Source organism: Callithrix jacchus, chromosome 18 (assembly GCF_049354715.1).
Source record: "Callithrix jacchus isolate 240 chromosome 18, calJac240_pri, whole genome shotgun sequence".
Taxonomy (NCBI): Eukaryota; Metazoa; Chordata; class Mammalia; order Primates; family Cebidae; genus Callithrix; species Callithrix jacchus.
The window spans coordinates 48,385,460-48,400,074 of NC_133519.1; the positions used below are offsets into that span (position 1 = coordinate 48,385,460).

The following is a 14,615-nucleotide window of genomic DNA, read 5'->3' on the forward strand; positions in this document are numbered from 1 at the left end:
GTCTGTTTTTAGGTAAGAAAAATGCCCGCATGCATCTACACTGATGAAAATGATCCATCAAAGAGAAGAAAAAGTGGTGCCATGAAGAGAAAACTGCAGAGGCTTTGCCTTTTCCTAGGCAGCATTAAGTGAGAATTAGTGGACAAAAGAAGAGAAGCTTTATGTGAGGACCATGGGAAGAACGTATATACTAAAGGTGAGAAATGACGAGTGGACAGATGCTAATAGGAAAACTGAGGTGTTAATTACCGTTGAGCAAGATTTAGGAAGGAGAGGACATACTGTTGAGGGGATTCTATATTTTTACATTAAAATTATCAAAATCTAAGACAGACTAGAATGAGAGAGAGTAAAAATAAACCATGACTTAAAATAGTTCAGAAATGACAGGTAATGACTCGACATCACTGGATTATGAAATTAATGAGAAATTGAAGAAATGCAGATGGCAGTAACCAGGATGATAAACAGAATGATTTGGTTGCCATATGCAGTTGAGAATTCTTTTGTACATGGGGGTTGAGTAGTGATGCCTCTGACATGCAAGGGATTAAGGAAAATGTGAAATAATAAAAAGTTCTCACAAGTTTATAGTGCATTGGGACTCAAATTATTCCAAAGTGATAATCTAGGATGTTTTAGTCTCAGTACAAATTTTGTCATGAGGGAAACTATTTAAAGGGCATAGTGGGATGGCTTGAAGTTAATGAGCAAGTAGCTGGATGGTTTGGTGGGGAATGGCAAGGCAGTACAGACAGAGCAGGTGGTAAGGACATGTAACAAGACAGGTTGGTGTTGCATGCAGTCTAAAATTAAGGAAAATAACAGAGTTTGCTTTCTGATTTCATGTGCATAATGGCAGGTGTGAAAGAGAGAGACCATTAGCTGACTGAGTGTCCACTAGAAGCCATTTTACAGCAATTTTGAAAGGTCGATTTTATTATTTTCTATTTTCTTATGTATTAGAATTCTCTAGAGAGATAAAACCATAGGAGACGAGAAGGAAAGAGAGAGAGAGAGAGAGAGAGAGGAGAGAATTTATAGGATAATTGGCTTATGAGATTATGGAGGCTCAGCCTCAATCTGAAAGCCTCAGAACCAGGGAAGTCAATGGTTAATATTCAGTTTGAGGCGAGAGGTTTGAGAACTTTGGGAGTTTCTAGAAAAAGTCCCAAAGTCCACAGGCCAGAAAGCCTAGAGTTTGATGTCCAAAGACAAGAAGAGAATTCAAGCTTCAAGAGAAGGAAAGAAAATCAATTCTGTCTGCCTTTTGTGTTGTGTCCAGCCCCCAGCCAACTGGATGGTGCCTAACAATTCCGAGGTCTTCTGCAGCCAGTCCTACGACTCACACACCAATTTCTTCTGGAAACACCCAGAAGTAATGCTTTACCATTTTTCTATGCATTCTTTAATGCAGTCAAGTTAACATTTAAAATTAGCAATAACAGCTTACAACAATGAAAAGTAGACCGACATGATCTGAAAAGAGAACGTTTTAAAAATATTTTTATTTTAGATTGTTTGTTTCATTTTTGTTTATTTGATAGAAACAATTTTAAACCATGTGTTTGATGGGTTAAGAAAAAGTGGGAGTCAGGCCTGGCGTGGTGGCTCATACCTGTAATCCCAGACTTTGGGTGGCCAAGGCAGGCAGATCACGAGGTCAAGAGATCAAGACCGTTCTGGCAACATAATGAAACCCTGTCTCTACTAAAATTTAAAAATTAACTGGGCATGGTGGTGCGCACCTGTAGTCCCAACTACTTGGGAGGCTGAGGTAGGAGAATTGCTTGAACCCAGGAGGTGGAGGTTGCAGTGAGCCAAGATCAAGCCACTGCACTCCAGCCTGGTGCCTGGCAGCAAGGAAAGACTCTGTCTCAAAATAATAATAATAATAATAATAATAATAAAGAAAAAGTGGGAGTCTATGTAGCATGGGTATTGCATAATACTTTTAGTTTTTTCGTATGGAAAGAAATGTTAGTAATACCATCTTTCAGTTAATAAAGTGACAACATTTGATAGGTATGGTAACATTTTTGTTAAAGTCAAAATCTGTAATGGAATGCTAGTACAAGTTTTGGCCTATCATGTTATAATATTGGCCATATCAATAGATTTTCAGAATAAATGCATACAGTTCTTCTCTATAAATTTTCCTTCCTTACAGAAATTTATTTTCTGTCCAAAGTCCATTTTCACTAACCTTCATTAAATATCAACAGAATGAATTAAATTACTACATAAAACATGCAAAGATCCAGTTACACCCAAGCTGAGTAGAACAACTTCATGTCCTCCATGATTCACAAAAAATCTCAACAGGCCCATGTTACGTAATTTTCAGAAATTCCCTAGTGGGACAGTTTGGAATACCTCAAAATACATACAAAAGGTGTCAATACTCAGCTTTACTCCATTTTTATTAATAACCTGTGAGATTGAGTAAATAGTGTAATTATTCTAGCTTTTGACTTCTTTACTAATATATTAAGCCTATTTTGAACTTAAAGCAGTGTTAAGCGCTACGATATGGAATACAGACACTAATATTATTTTAGAGAAGCCCAAGAGAAAATTATTTTTTCTTCTGAAATTGCTACTAATTGACGTGTTGAATGAAACTCAACAGAATCTATCAGTTTTTACCAATAATTTGTATACCATTTCATATTTATAAAAACATAGTCTTCCTTCTAGGCAATTAGAGGACTCCCTCTCCAAATCTAAGAACAAATTGAATTTTCAAAAGAGTTCATTTAGTGAGTAAAAACATAAACATTTAAAATAACATTTTATTCTTAAGGATCAAAAAAAAAAAAAAGAGAAAGTCCAATCACTAATGTGTTGTCTTATCAGTTTAACAGGGAAGGCAAAGAAACCATAACAATAATAATTATGATTTCCATAAAGTGTTTTTTTTTTTTTTTTTTTTTGAGACGGAGTTTCGCTCTTGTTACCCAGGCTGGAGTGCAATGGCCCGATCTCGGCTCACCGCAACCTCCGCCTCCTGGGTTCAGGCAATTCTCCTGCCTCAGCCTCCCGAGCAGCTGGGATTACAGGCCCGCGCCACCATGCCCAGCTAATTTTTTGTATTTTTAGTAGAGACGGGGTTTCACCATGTTGACCAGGATGGTCTCAATCTCTTGACCTCGTGATCCACCCGCCTCGGCCTCCCAAAGTGCTGGGATTACAGGCTTGAGCCACCGCGCCCGGCCCATAAAGTTTTAAACTGTGTGGCACAGACAGCTAGCTACTACTTATTTAATAATGCATATTGATTTATACGTCTGTACACACAGAGAAAGCTAAAGCATTGAAATAATCAAGGAATAAAAACAAACAATAAATATGAATTTCCAGATGTGAAAATTGCTTGATGAATGCTCCCCTAAGGGCTTGCATAATACCTTTAGTTTTTTTTCCCCATTTAACACTGCCTGTATTGCTTCTAGTTTCAAGCTCACAGAATTTCTATAAGAATCCTATTATGAAGCGAAATAGCTGCTCATGATGGAGCATATTTTCCGGTTTTCTTTAGGCAATTTATATCACTTGAGATGCGTAATTTATTTTATTTAAAGAAGGTTTCAAACTTTTACCTGAAGAGTTGAGTCACGATTTTTTGCTCGATTGAGGCATTCATGTCTAAAACAGTAGGCTGGTAAATACTGTGTATCTGAGACATCAAGCTGAAAAGCTTGTCAACAGAAACAAGACTTTCAACTCTCAAGCTGTTCCAGTTCACTGACTGAATCCATGGACTAAGAACAATTTGAGCATAGGTCACAGTACTGCTGTCATTTTTATAGCAAGTTCCACCACTGTGCTTACTCAATAGTAATGTCTAGAAGACATGGCCAGAGCTGCCTTGATGTAAAGTGCATGTTGAAGAAAATGAGAGGTTTTGTGTAGCTGAGAGGATATTAGGTATATGCCAATCTATCTGTTGGTACTAATGAAATAATTTATATCTAGCAAATGATCTCCTATCTCAGAAAATGTGAGTTTTGAAATTAGCAGCAGAGAGGTAAGTACAATATGATCACAGGTATCACAAAGAGAAATAGAGAAGTAATCTTTTATAATGCATCATAATGTTTTATAAGTAACTCCACAGGAAAGTGGAAAATCTCAAATCATCTAAATGCACATTCATCATAACTATTACGAAGGAGACATTTTGCTTTATGTTTTCCTTAGTCTTGTGTGACATAATCATATCTTCCAAAGTAATAAATAGAAGTACTTTGTATTATGTACATTTCAAAAGGGCTTATTGGCTTAAGAGCCTTTCCCTTCTCTACTATAATTGTCACAGTTTTAGAGGCGATCACACTGGATTTCATATCTTGCAGTGGCCCTTCATCCATAAGCCTCAGAAATTCATTTTATGGAATTTTTATTTAAAAAAATTACCTAAACTATTTGCAAGCACCATAATTTGGGTACACTACTTAATCTTTCAGTCTTGCTTTAAAAAATAAATCTATCCAATGTGAACAGGCATATCTATTGTGAAAATTTTATTGTTTTAGGTAAAAAAAAGGTCAAAGAGCTCTTTCCCATCTTGCAAGATGGCCGGTGAAAAAGTTGAGAAGCTGGATACTAAAGAGAAGAAACCTGAAGCCAAGAAGGCTGATGCTGGTAGCAAAGTGAAAAAGGCTAGCCTCAAGGCTAAAAAAAAGCCCAAGAAGGGGAAGCACCATTGCAGCCGCAATCCTGTTCTTGTCAGAGGAATTGGCAGGTATTCCCGATCTGCCATGTATTCCAGAAAAGCCTTGTACAAGAGGAAGTACTCAGCGGCTAAATCCAAGGTTGAAAAGAAAAAGAAAGAGAAGGTTCTTGCAACTGTTACAAAACCAGTTGGTGGTGACAAAAACGGCGGCACCCGGGTGGTTAAACTTCGCAAAATGCCTAGGTATTATCCTACTGAAGATGTGCCTCGAAAGCTGTTGAGCCACGGCAAAAAACCCTTTAGTCAGCACGTGAGAAAACTGCGAGCCAGCATTACCCCCGGTACCATTCTGATCATCCTCACTGGTCGCCACAGGGGCAAGAGGGTGGTTTTCCTGAAGCAGCTGGCTAGTGGCTTGTTACTTGTGACTGGACCTCTGGTCCTCAATCGAGTTCCTCTGCGAAGAACACACCAGAAATTTGTCATTGCCACCTCAACCAAAATTGATATCAGCAATGTAAAAATCCCAAAACATCTTACTGATGCTTATTTTAAGACGAAGAAGCTGCGGAAGCCCAGACACCAGGAAGGTGAGATCTTCGACACAGAAAAAGAGAAATACGAGATAACAGAGCAGCGCAAGATTGATCAGAAAGCTGTGGGCTCACAAGTTCTACCAAAAATCAAAGCTATTCCTCAGCTCCAGGGCTACCTGCGATCTGTGTTTGCCCTGACAAATGGAATTTATCGTCACAAATTGGTGTTTTAAATGTCCTAATAATCTAATTAAATAACTGATTGCCTAAAAAAAAAAAAAAAAAAAAAAAAGGTCAAAGAAAATTCTTGTAAATAATTAAATGTAGGATGTAAGAATGCATAAAAATGTAGTATGTCAGGTTATAACATGTTACCCATTTATTTCCAGATTGATTGAAATAATTTACCTGGCTATGGAGTATCTTTTAGCATGTTATATCCTCCCAGTTCTCCTCAGTCAAGAACAGCAACCTAAAAATTTAGAAAAATGACTTTTCAGTAAAGAGTAGCTAAATATTATTTACCAACACATACAAATAAAATTGCAGATAAACTTAATATAGAGGACATATCTATAACAACATCCACATTATTAATTCTGATTAAAAACTGTTTTGAGATACTGAGAAATATCATTTACATTTCATCATTCAGGCATATATCTATTTTTATAAGCTTCTCCATGGGAGAGCAAATAAGGGGTACTATGCTGCATGTTATGTATAAGAAAATGTATTTATGAAAAAAATATTATACAGACAAGTTTCAGCTCTCAATTAATACATGAATATTTGCTATTTTCACCCTTTAGAAAAGACTTAGTGTAATATTGGTGTCATTAGAATATTTCAATCATGAAGATATGCAAATATGCCCTTGTGTAACCTATACTCTCTGAAGTCAAATGCCATAAACTTTTACTTCTTTATGGCATCTTAAAAGTTGAGAATTTCTTGCAGCTTTGCATACTCCTGTTTTGCAGTAAAATTAATGCTAAATATTAATACAAAGATATAAACATGAAAAACAAAGTGAACTACTTAACACATATTTATTTTGTGATGATCTTGCATTATTAGACATATGTTCCTTGATGACATAGGAAGAACCAGGAATTCATTCTCTTATGTCCTCTTATCTACCACAATGTTTACCTTATGAGTTAAAATATTAGAGACTATGTGTCTAATATGTGTTAAAATATTAGAGACGTGTTTTGTGCATTTTCCTCATCGATATTTTCTACTCGTCCACCAATTGACAGCATAAGTTTTCTAATGAAGTCTTCTGCTATATCCAATTACGTGCTTTCAAGCCTTTTATGGCACGTGAATTCTGTTGACTAACTCATCAATGCCTGTTTCCACACCAGCTCTATGCTCCATGAGGACAACATACTTTTTCTCACAATTTTATTCCCGGCATCTCTGGAGAAGCTAGCAGTATAAGTCTATTAATAAATATGTGATGAATTACTCAATGATTGTCTTGAAGAATGAGTGAAGCTAACTTATTGCTAAGAGATATTCCTAATAACAAAAAAGGAATTTGCCTCTGTGGCACATTATGACATACTGATGTGTCTGCAGCTTTCAAAACGGCTCTTTATGACTTTCAATAGGAAGATAATAATAGATGCTCTACTTTGGGGAAAGATTAAATAACTAATGTTGTCCCTAGAATACCACATTATGGTAGTGTTCATTGCTATGTTTGTGTATAAAACCTATGCTACAAATCAACATAGTGGGTTGAAGAAAGAGGCTATTCATTAAACACTAGGTCAAAAGCAGTTTCGTGTTGCTACATTTGCCCTGACAGAAGGTGCTGAAATATTGGCTGTTGTCTCTGCTATTTCACACAGTATTTCTTTGGATTCCTAAAGAAAGTGCGTCTCAAGCAGGGGAGAGCAGCATCTTATGGGTGGTATAAGTTAAATATCTGCAGAGTATGTATGGTATGATTTACTAATGTTAATAACAATATATTCCTTTTCCTGGACAGATAAATAAATCACCCTTTTCTGTGATTGACAGTCTCCACTATGCAGACAGAACTGGTTTATGAACCATTGCATCCCACCTGGGCTTGAGTTTTTATAAAGAAAGATAAGCATTTATTTATGATGCTGAGGCAAATACTGAACCAAAATAGAATGCTAAATAAAGAAGAAGCTTCAGCATTACATATATGACAACAGTGTACATGCCATGATCATCCTTGTAAATTTCTTTTTTATCTTTAGGTTAAAGGATAACACTTACTAGAATTGCAAACAAATTCTTAAATAAAATTGATGTTAAACTTTTCTTCTTTTTAACTGATAAAGATGAACTTTTCTACAGTGTGTTAATGTCTACAGCTCTGAAACTGCTTACACTGAAGGCATAAGAAAGCCACTGTGAGCTATGAATGATGACCACCTGTGAAGAAATGATAAGACTGCAACTTTTCTTTCTTTTTTTGGAAGTATTCCCCTTGCTGTTTTCTGACTTATGCCAAGTAATTGGAATCAGTCAAAAAGATAACAAGCTAATTTCCCTTTTCTCTTTCCTCTCAACTTAATACACTCATATTCTTCACAAGAAAATGTAACAATGCGTCTGTCACTTAAAATGAACGCCAGATGGATCTATAAAAATAGTAAAAGGAAAATATGGAATACATTTCAGAATGACACAGGTTAATATACCCATCAAACTTTGCACTTTTCTAAAAATAAATTGAATTTAGTTAATTAGTTTTAATGAAAAGATGATTAACGAAACAGTAAACCATGTTGCTTTCCTGGAGTTTTAATTGAATGCCTGAAGATGGAAAATAAATAAACAAATGATCAAAAAGTAAAACAGATAATTTCCAATTGGGTTACAGCCTGTAAAAGAAATAAAAATTGTGATTTTATAATCTTTATTTTAGAAATAGTTCTTATCTAAAATAAAGGTTAAAAGCTCATAATAGTGGCATTGTGGGAAAACAGTAGGAGGGAGGGCTAGCATAGCTGATACAGTATGAACTATTGGGTATGTAGTATTACTATTCATTGAGGAGACAGCTGTGGGAGGAAGAGTTTTTGATAAATTCTTATAGGATATAAAGACATATAGTACTTTCATGTGACTATCACACAAGCAGAACTATTTATTTTATATTTAAATACATGTTGCAGGATGAGGGCAGTGCTGAATATACAAACTTTCAAAAAAAATTATATATATATATAGTGTGTGTGTGTGTGTGTGTGTGTGTGTGTGTGTGAACTGGTTGATATTACGCTGGGAGAAAGCTTAGGTGAAGAATAGGAGGGAAACAAGTATTAACAACTTGCCTCGAATCTGTTTACATTTTGTATTGCCATAATACCATTCATCAAAACCAGGAAATTAACATTGATACAATCCTATTCTTCCATCTAGAGACCATACTCAAATCTTCAGAATTGCCCCACTATTTTCCTTTCCCTGGGCCTGTATCACATATTGCATCTAGATGTCTTGTCTTAATAGTGAAGGTTGCTCCCTTCACTATTAAGGTGTAAAAGAAAGAATCAGGAAGGACTCTATGAACTAATATCCAGCAATTTCCAAAACCTATCATTGAGTGAAAATTACAATAATATCTACAGTATGCAATCTCTCATGTAACAAAGAAAGGGAAATAAGCAATAAGCATGTTATCTGCTCAGGTATACAGCAAGGAGAAACCAGAAAGTAATGAGGCTACACGAGTGTGCAGAAATCCATATAATGACAAAATATAAGAATTGGAATGGAATGGAAGAAATAAGAGTAGGGTGATATTTCTCTCTATATATCCTTTTTTATAGTTTAGATTTCTGAAACAATCTTAATATTTTACATATTCAAAAAAAATCAATAAATATTTATCAGCCATGATGTGGTGGGAACACCAAAATGGAATGCAATGCTAACAAATAGGTGGATAATATGATCACATCTAAGGAATGGAAAAGAAAAATACTAGCCTGATTACTAAAAAGTAAAAAACAGATGCTGGAAAGGTTGTGGAGAAAAGCAAACAATAATACATCGTTGGTGGGAGTGTAAATTAGTTCAACCATTGTAGAAAGTAGTGTGGTAATTCCACAAATAGCTAAAACCAGAATTACTATCTTACCCACCAATCCCATCACCGGTATATACTCAGAGGAACACAAATTGTTCCACCATAAAGACACATACACGTGTATGTTCACTGCAGCACTATTCACAATTGCAAAGACATAGAATCAACCTAAATGTCCATCACTGATAGACTGAATAAAGAAAATGCAGTACGCATACACCACAAAATACTATACAACCATCAAAAAGAACATGATAGAGTCCTTTGCAGGAACATGGGTGGAGCTGGAGGCCATCCATAATCCTTAGCAAACTAATGCAGGAACAAACAACCTACTGATAAGTGGGAAGTAAATAATAAGAACACATGGATGCAAAGAGGGGAAAAACAAACACTGGGATCTAGTTGAGGGCAGAGATTGGGAGGAGGGAGAAGATAAGAAAAAATAACTATTGGGTACCAGGCTTAGTATCTGGGTGATGAAATAATCAGTACAACACACCCCTGTGACAAGAGTTTACCTATGCAATAAAACTGCACGTGTATCCCTGAACGTAAAAGAAAAATTATTAGCCGGACTTTGTGAAACTATATTTTGATACCGTAAAGTGAAAGCCAAAAAAATTCTGTACACAAATATGTATTCCAAGTATTAAATAGGGTTTTTAAAAAAAAAAAAAAACATAGATATGAGTTACTAACCCAGAAACTTCTTTTTTCTATATTCTAGGACCAAGCAAATAACCATTTACACTGAAAATAATGAAAGCAAGTTTCCCACTGCTGTACACACTGACTACAAATGCAGAAAGAGGAAGACTACAGAGAGTTCCATTATATTGGATTGGATTGTTGGTATCAGAATATCCTCATATAGTTTAATGTATTCACAGTAAATATAAAAAGATATATTTGTGTTTGCATATATAATATATAAAAGCAGAGCCTTCAGTGGTTAAAAAAGAGGAAAAGTCTGAAAAAAAAAACCTTAAATGTTTGGTACTTAATTTCTATGAACATTAAAATAAAAACATTCTACTTTAGTCTTAACAGAAGTGGGTTTGCCATGACTAAATGTTGATACTTCTGATATTAGCACATATTTTGTGGCAAGATAAGAAGATCACAATTGAAAACTGTAAATACGATCTTTGTCACAATAAACATTAAATAACTTTAAACCAATGGCAATTTAACATTCAATTTTTAGTGCATGTCAGAGGCTTATGGATGATACACAGAAAAATAGTGCCTATAGAATGCAACACCAAACAGGGTAGTAAGTAAATTACAGTTTAACAAAAGGAAGCACCTATTCTTGAGGTAAAACAAGGCAAGCATCCAGGACATCATTAGTACACTGCTGTATGTTTATGAGGGATTTACACCTCCACGAAAACTACCTGCAAAGACGTTTGGGCATTTGTTGCCTAAAATTCTAACTAAGGATCTTTGAATAAGGAAGTATGGCTCCATGACAGTATGAACAAAGTTTACTTAAAAATACGACTCCAGACCTGTTCGTAAATATTCGACAGGCATCTATCTAACTGAGTGTGTACTTCATGTCAGGCATTATGTCATACCATGTTAGTAAAGAACAGAACACTTTGTTAGTAATATTAAGATTTTTTGCAGAAACGTTCTCCCATTCTGTAGATTGCCTGTTCACTCTGATGATAGCTTCTTTTGCTGTGCAGAAGCTCTTTAATTAGATACCACTTGTCAATTTTGGCTTTTGTTGCAAATTCTTTTGGTGTGTTAGTCATCAAGGCTTTGCCAATGCTTATGTACTGGCAATTCCTCAAGGATCTGGAACTAGAAATACCATTTGACCAAGCAATCCCATTACTGGGTATATAACCAAAGGATTATAAATCATTCTGCTATAAAGAAACATGCACACATATGTTTATTGCAGGACTATTCACAATAGCAAAGACTTGGAACCAACCCAAATGCCCATCAATTGTTAGAATGGATAAATATGGCATATATACACCATGGAATACTATCCAGCCATAAAAAGGATGATTTCATGTCCTTTGCAGAGACATGTATGAAGCTGGAAACCATCATTCTCAGCAAACTAATACAGAAACAGAAAATCAAATACCACATGTTCTTACTCATAAGTGGGAGTTGAACAATGAAAACATATAGGAATACGGAGGGGAACATAACACAATAGGGACTGTCTGGGGGATGTGGGGGCAAGGGGAAGGGTAGCATTAGGAGAAATACCTAATGCAGATGATGGGTTGATGGGCGCAGCAATCCACCATGGCACATGTATACCTATGTAACAAACCTTCACGTTGTACACAAGTATCCCAGAATTTAAAGTATAATAATTTTAAAAAAGATTTTTGCAGATAATTTTGAGTGGTTTACTAGAATTATTTTGAAGCATATTTTATTAGTTTCACAGAGGCTTGAAATAAGTCTTAATTTTCTTTCATTTACACAGAATGGTTTGAAGCAGCCATGTGGCAAACTCTGAATATATTTTTTAATTTACACATTACTCTGGATTAATGGAGAATTTTCTCAATCTTAAATGCAAATATTATTTTAGATGTCATTTTTTATTGAAAAAATAAACTTTCTGTATAAATGTAATAAGAATTTTATCTCTCCGGCTTTTTCATTTTTTATGGCATTGTTTTATCCAACTAGAAGAAAGTAACAATTAAAAAAAAAAAACACCAACAAAAAATCAATTTAACCTAATAACAAAAATGGAAAAGTATTTACTGTTTTGTTTCTAGTCACTACATGTCCAATTAAACTGTTTCTACATTCATATCATTATTGAAATCTTTTATTTAAAAGTATGATCCTATCATTAAAAACATTTCTTTTTTTAGAAGATAACTTTTCTTCATCAGAGGAAATGCTCAGATGCAAAGTTTACTCTCCCAGACTCCTTTAAGATTGAAGTGAGGAGGCCTCATTTATATATGTCTACTCAAGGTGAAAGGGGTAAATTGGCATCACCTTGTGAAATGCAATCATTCAACTTAAAACGATATGTTAATGGATTAAAATGAAAGCATTTTCCCTTGAATACAACACAGACATTAATACATTATAGTAACTCACTTTCATTAAGAAATACATTGGCATTAATGTGCCAATTTTCTGTCAACATTCTATACTTCTTTCACATTTATAGATATTATTATCTATATTAAAATACTAATTCCACCCAAAGGGCACAAAGTGTCACCACGAAAAAGTTAGTCTTGCATTTGAATCTGTCTTATTCATTGTCTACTAATAATTCTAAGCCAACTTCATTTTTTTTATAAGAGTAGTATTTTATAGCTGTTTGGCTTATTTCTGGAAGCAGTTTGTATCTCTACATAGTATCTCCATATCAGTCTGGGTTTGAATACCAGTTTTAGTATGTACTAGGTGCATGACCTTGGGCAATTTGTTGAACTTCGCAAAACATCAAGTCTATGATCTTTAAAATGGCAATTACAATAACAGCAGGAACTTGATGGGTTATGAAAAGCATAAGATAATGCAATTAAAGTACTAAAGTGTTTAGCAATATTTCTATTTTGTACAAAAAGCTTGATAAAGGTGTCACTTTTATTTAAAATGTATACAATAAATATAATAAACTGTGATTAACAAATACATTGTACATTTCATAAAAATATAACATTAAAAATACTTTATTTTTATTGAAGAAAATAGAAATTCTTGTGGTAATTTAATGACATGATTGAGATAGTAAACATACCTGAATTGTAGATAATGTAAGAATTAATGTGATTAGAAGACTACTGTCAATTAAACCAGTAAGAAGCAAGTTCAGAAAGGCCTGTGTTGTAAAAATGGGGCTCCTTGGTTTTCTTTTTAGTATGCATCATGCGTCTCCCAGCAAAAAATAGACAGTTTTTGAGAGCAGAAAATTCTACATTATTTGACTGGCTTAGAAGGTAATTTCATCATAACCCAACACTGTGTTTCTGAGTCTTATGCAGTTTCCTTATCATTAATTAAAATTTCTCCCAAAATATTGTAGAGAGTTGACTATTAGTGAATTTCAGAGCTGATAATTTCACCTCCTTTTTCCTATAATTTAACGGAAAATTGGTGAAGGGTCTACAAGAGAACATTCGACAAAAGCCATTTTATGCTTCAGGGAATATATACTATACATGATAGTAGGAGTTAGAACAGTTTTAATGGTTCAAACAGAAACTAAACAATAAGCCATTAAAGATGTTGTCAAAATAATTTATCTTCCCTAAAATAACAATACATTTTAAATTGTTAGAGAACTAAATTATTACTAACAGAATATTAATGCAATGGTATTTATAACATGCTTTACAGATTCGAATATATCTGCATATGATATTATTAATGGTATATTAACAGAAAAATTTTGTATATATCATCTTTATTCTATCAAAACAAACTATGAAATCAAATTAAAACTCTACAGAGATAATGAAACAGAAGTGTAGAAAAAGAGAACAGAAAGAAGAAAGCCACTATTATCAATTCCTGGTTTGGGAGTCACTTATGCTAGGTGTTTTATTTAATTTCTCCCAATCCTCAAAACAAATCTACCAGGTAGAAATCATTATCCAGATTGGTTCTTCAAATTGTCTACAGTTATATACTTTATAAACAGCAGAGCCAGGAATTAAGTGAAATTCTGAGTTTATAGCTTAAGTCAGGTAAGTAAAAACAGTGGATAGTATGGGTAGAGATTGTTACTAATTTTTTCTGTATGCTACACAATAATAGATACATGTTTAAGTATTAGGATATGACAAATATCTTTAGAGACCAAAAAATTAACAATACTAAATCCCAAATGTAGTATACACATGGTCCTAAAGGATGCAATAAGCCCATATGTATACTATATTTTTCTTGTATTTATTTGTTTTAATTGGAAAACTATCAATATTACTCAGAAGCTACATTAAAAATACAATTATCTTTATATTTTTCAGTCTCAACATGGTTTATGCAAGAGGGAAAATAACCATGAAAAACTTTTTAAATACACATATACTTATTTATGTATACTTTAGAAAAAATAATAAAGTGAGTGAGATACACAGATCAGAAGAAGAAAGAACAACTTATATTTGAGATAACAGGTTTCTGAGTCAGAAACACCTGACTTTTATTCCTAGTTCTGCTACTAAAATCATGAAATTCTTCAAAAATAATTTTTCTATCTTGTGCAATAATATACTGGCACTTCAAGATTATAATGAGGATGATGGGAATAAAATAACATAACATAGTGACTAATAAATTAGTAGAGCAGTAA

General features: G+C 34.1%; 1 pseudogene; it reads left to right on the top strand.

Moving 5' to 3' along the window:
- The first annotated feature begins 4,557 nt into the window (after positions 1-4,557).
- LOC100390831 (ribosomal protein L6 pseudogene) lies at positions 4,558-5,501 on the top strand (annotated as a pseudogene).
- Positions 5,502-14,615: the final 9,114 nt, after the last annotated feature.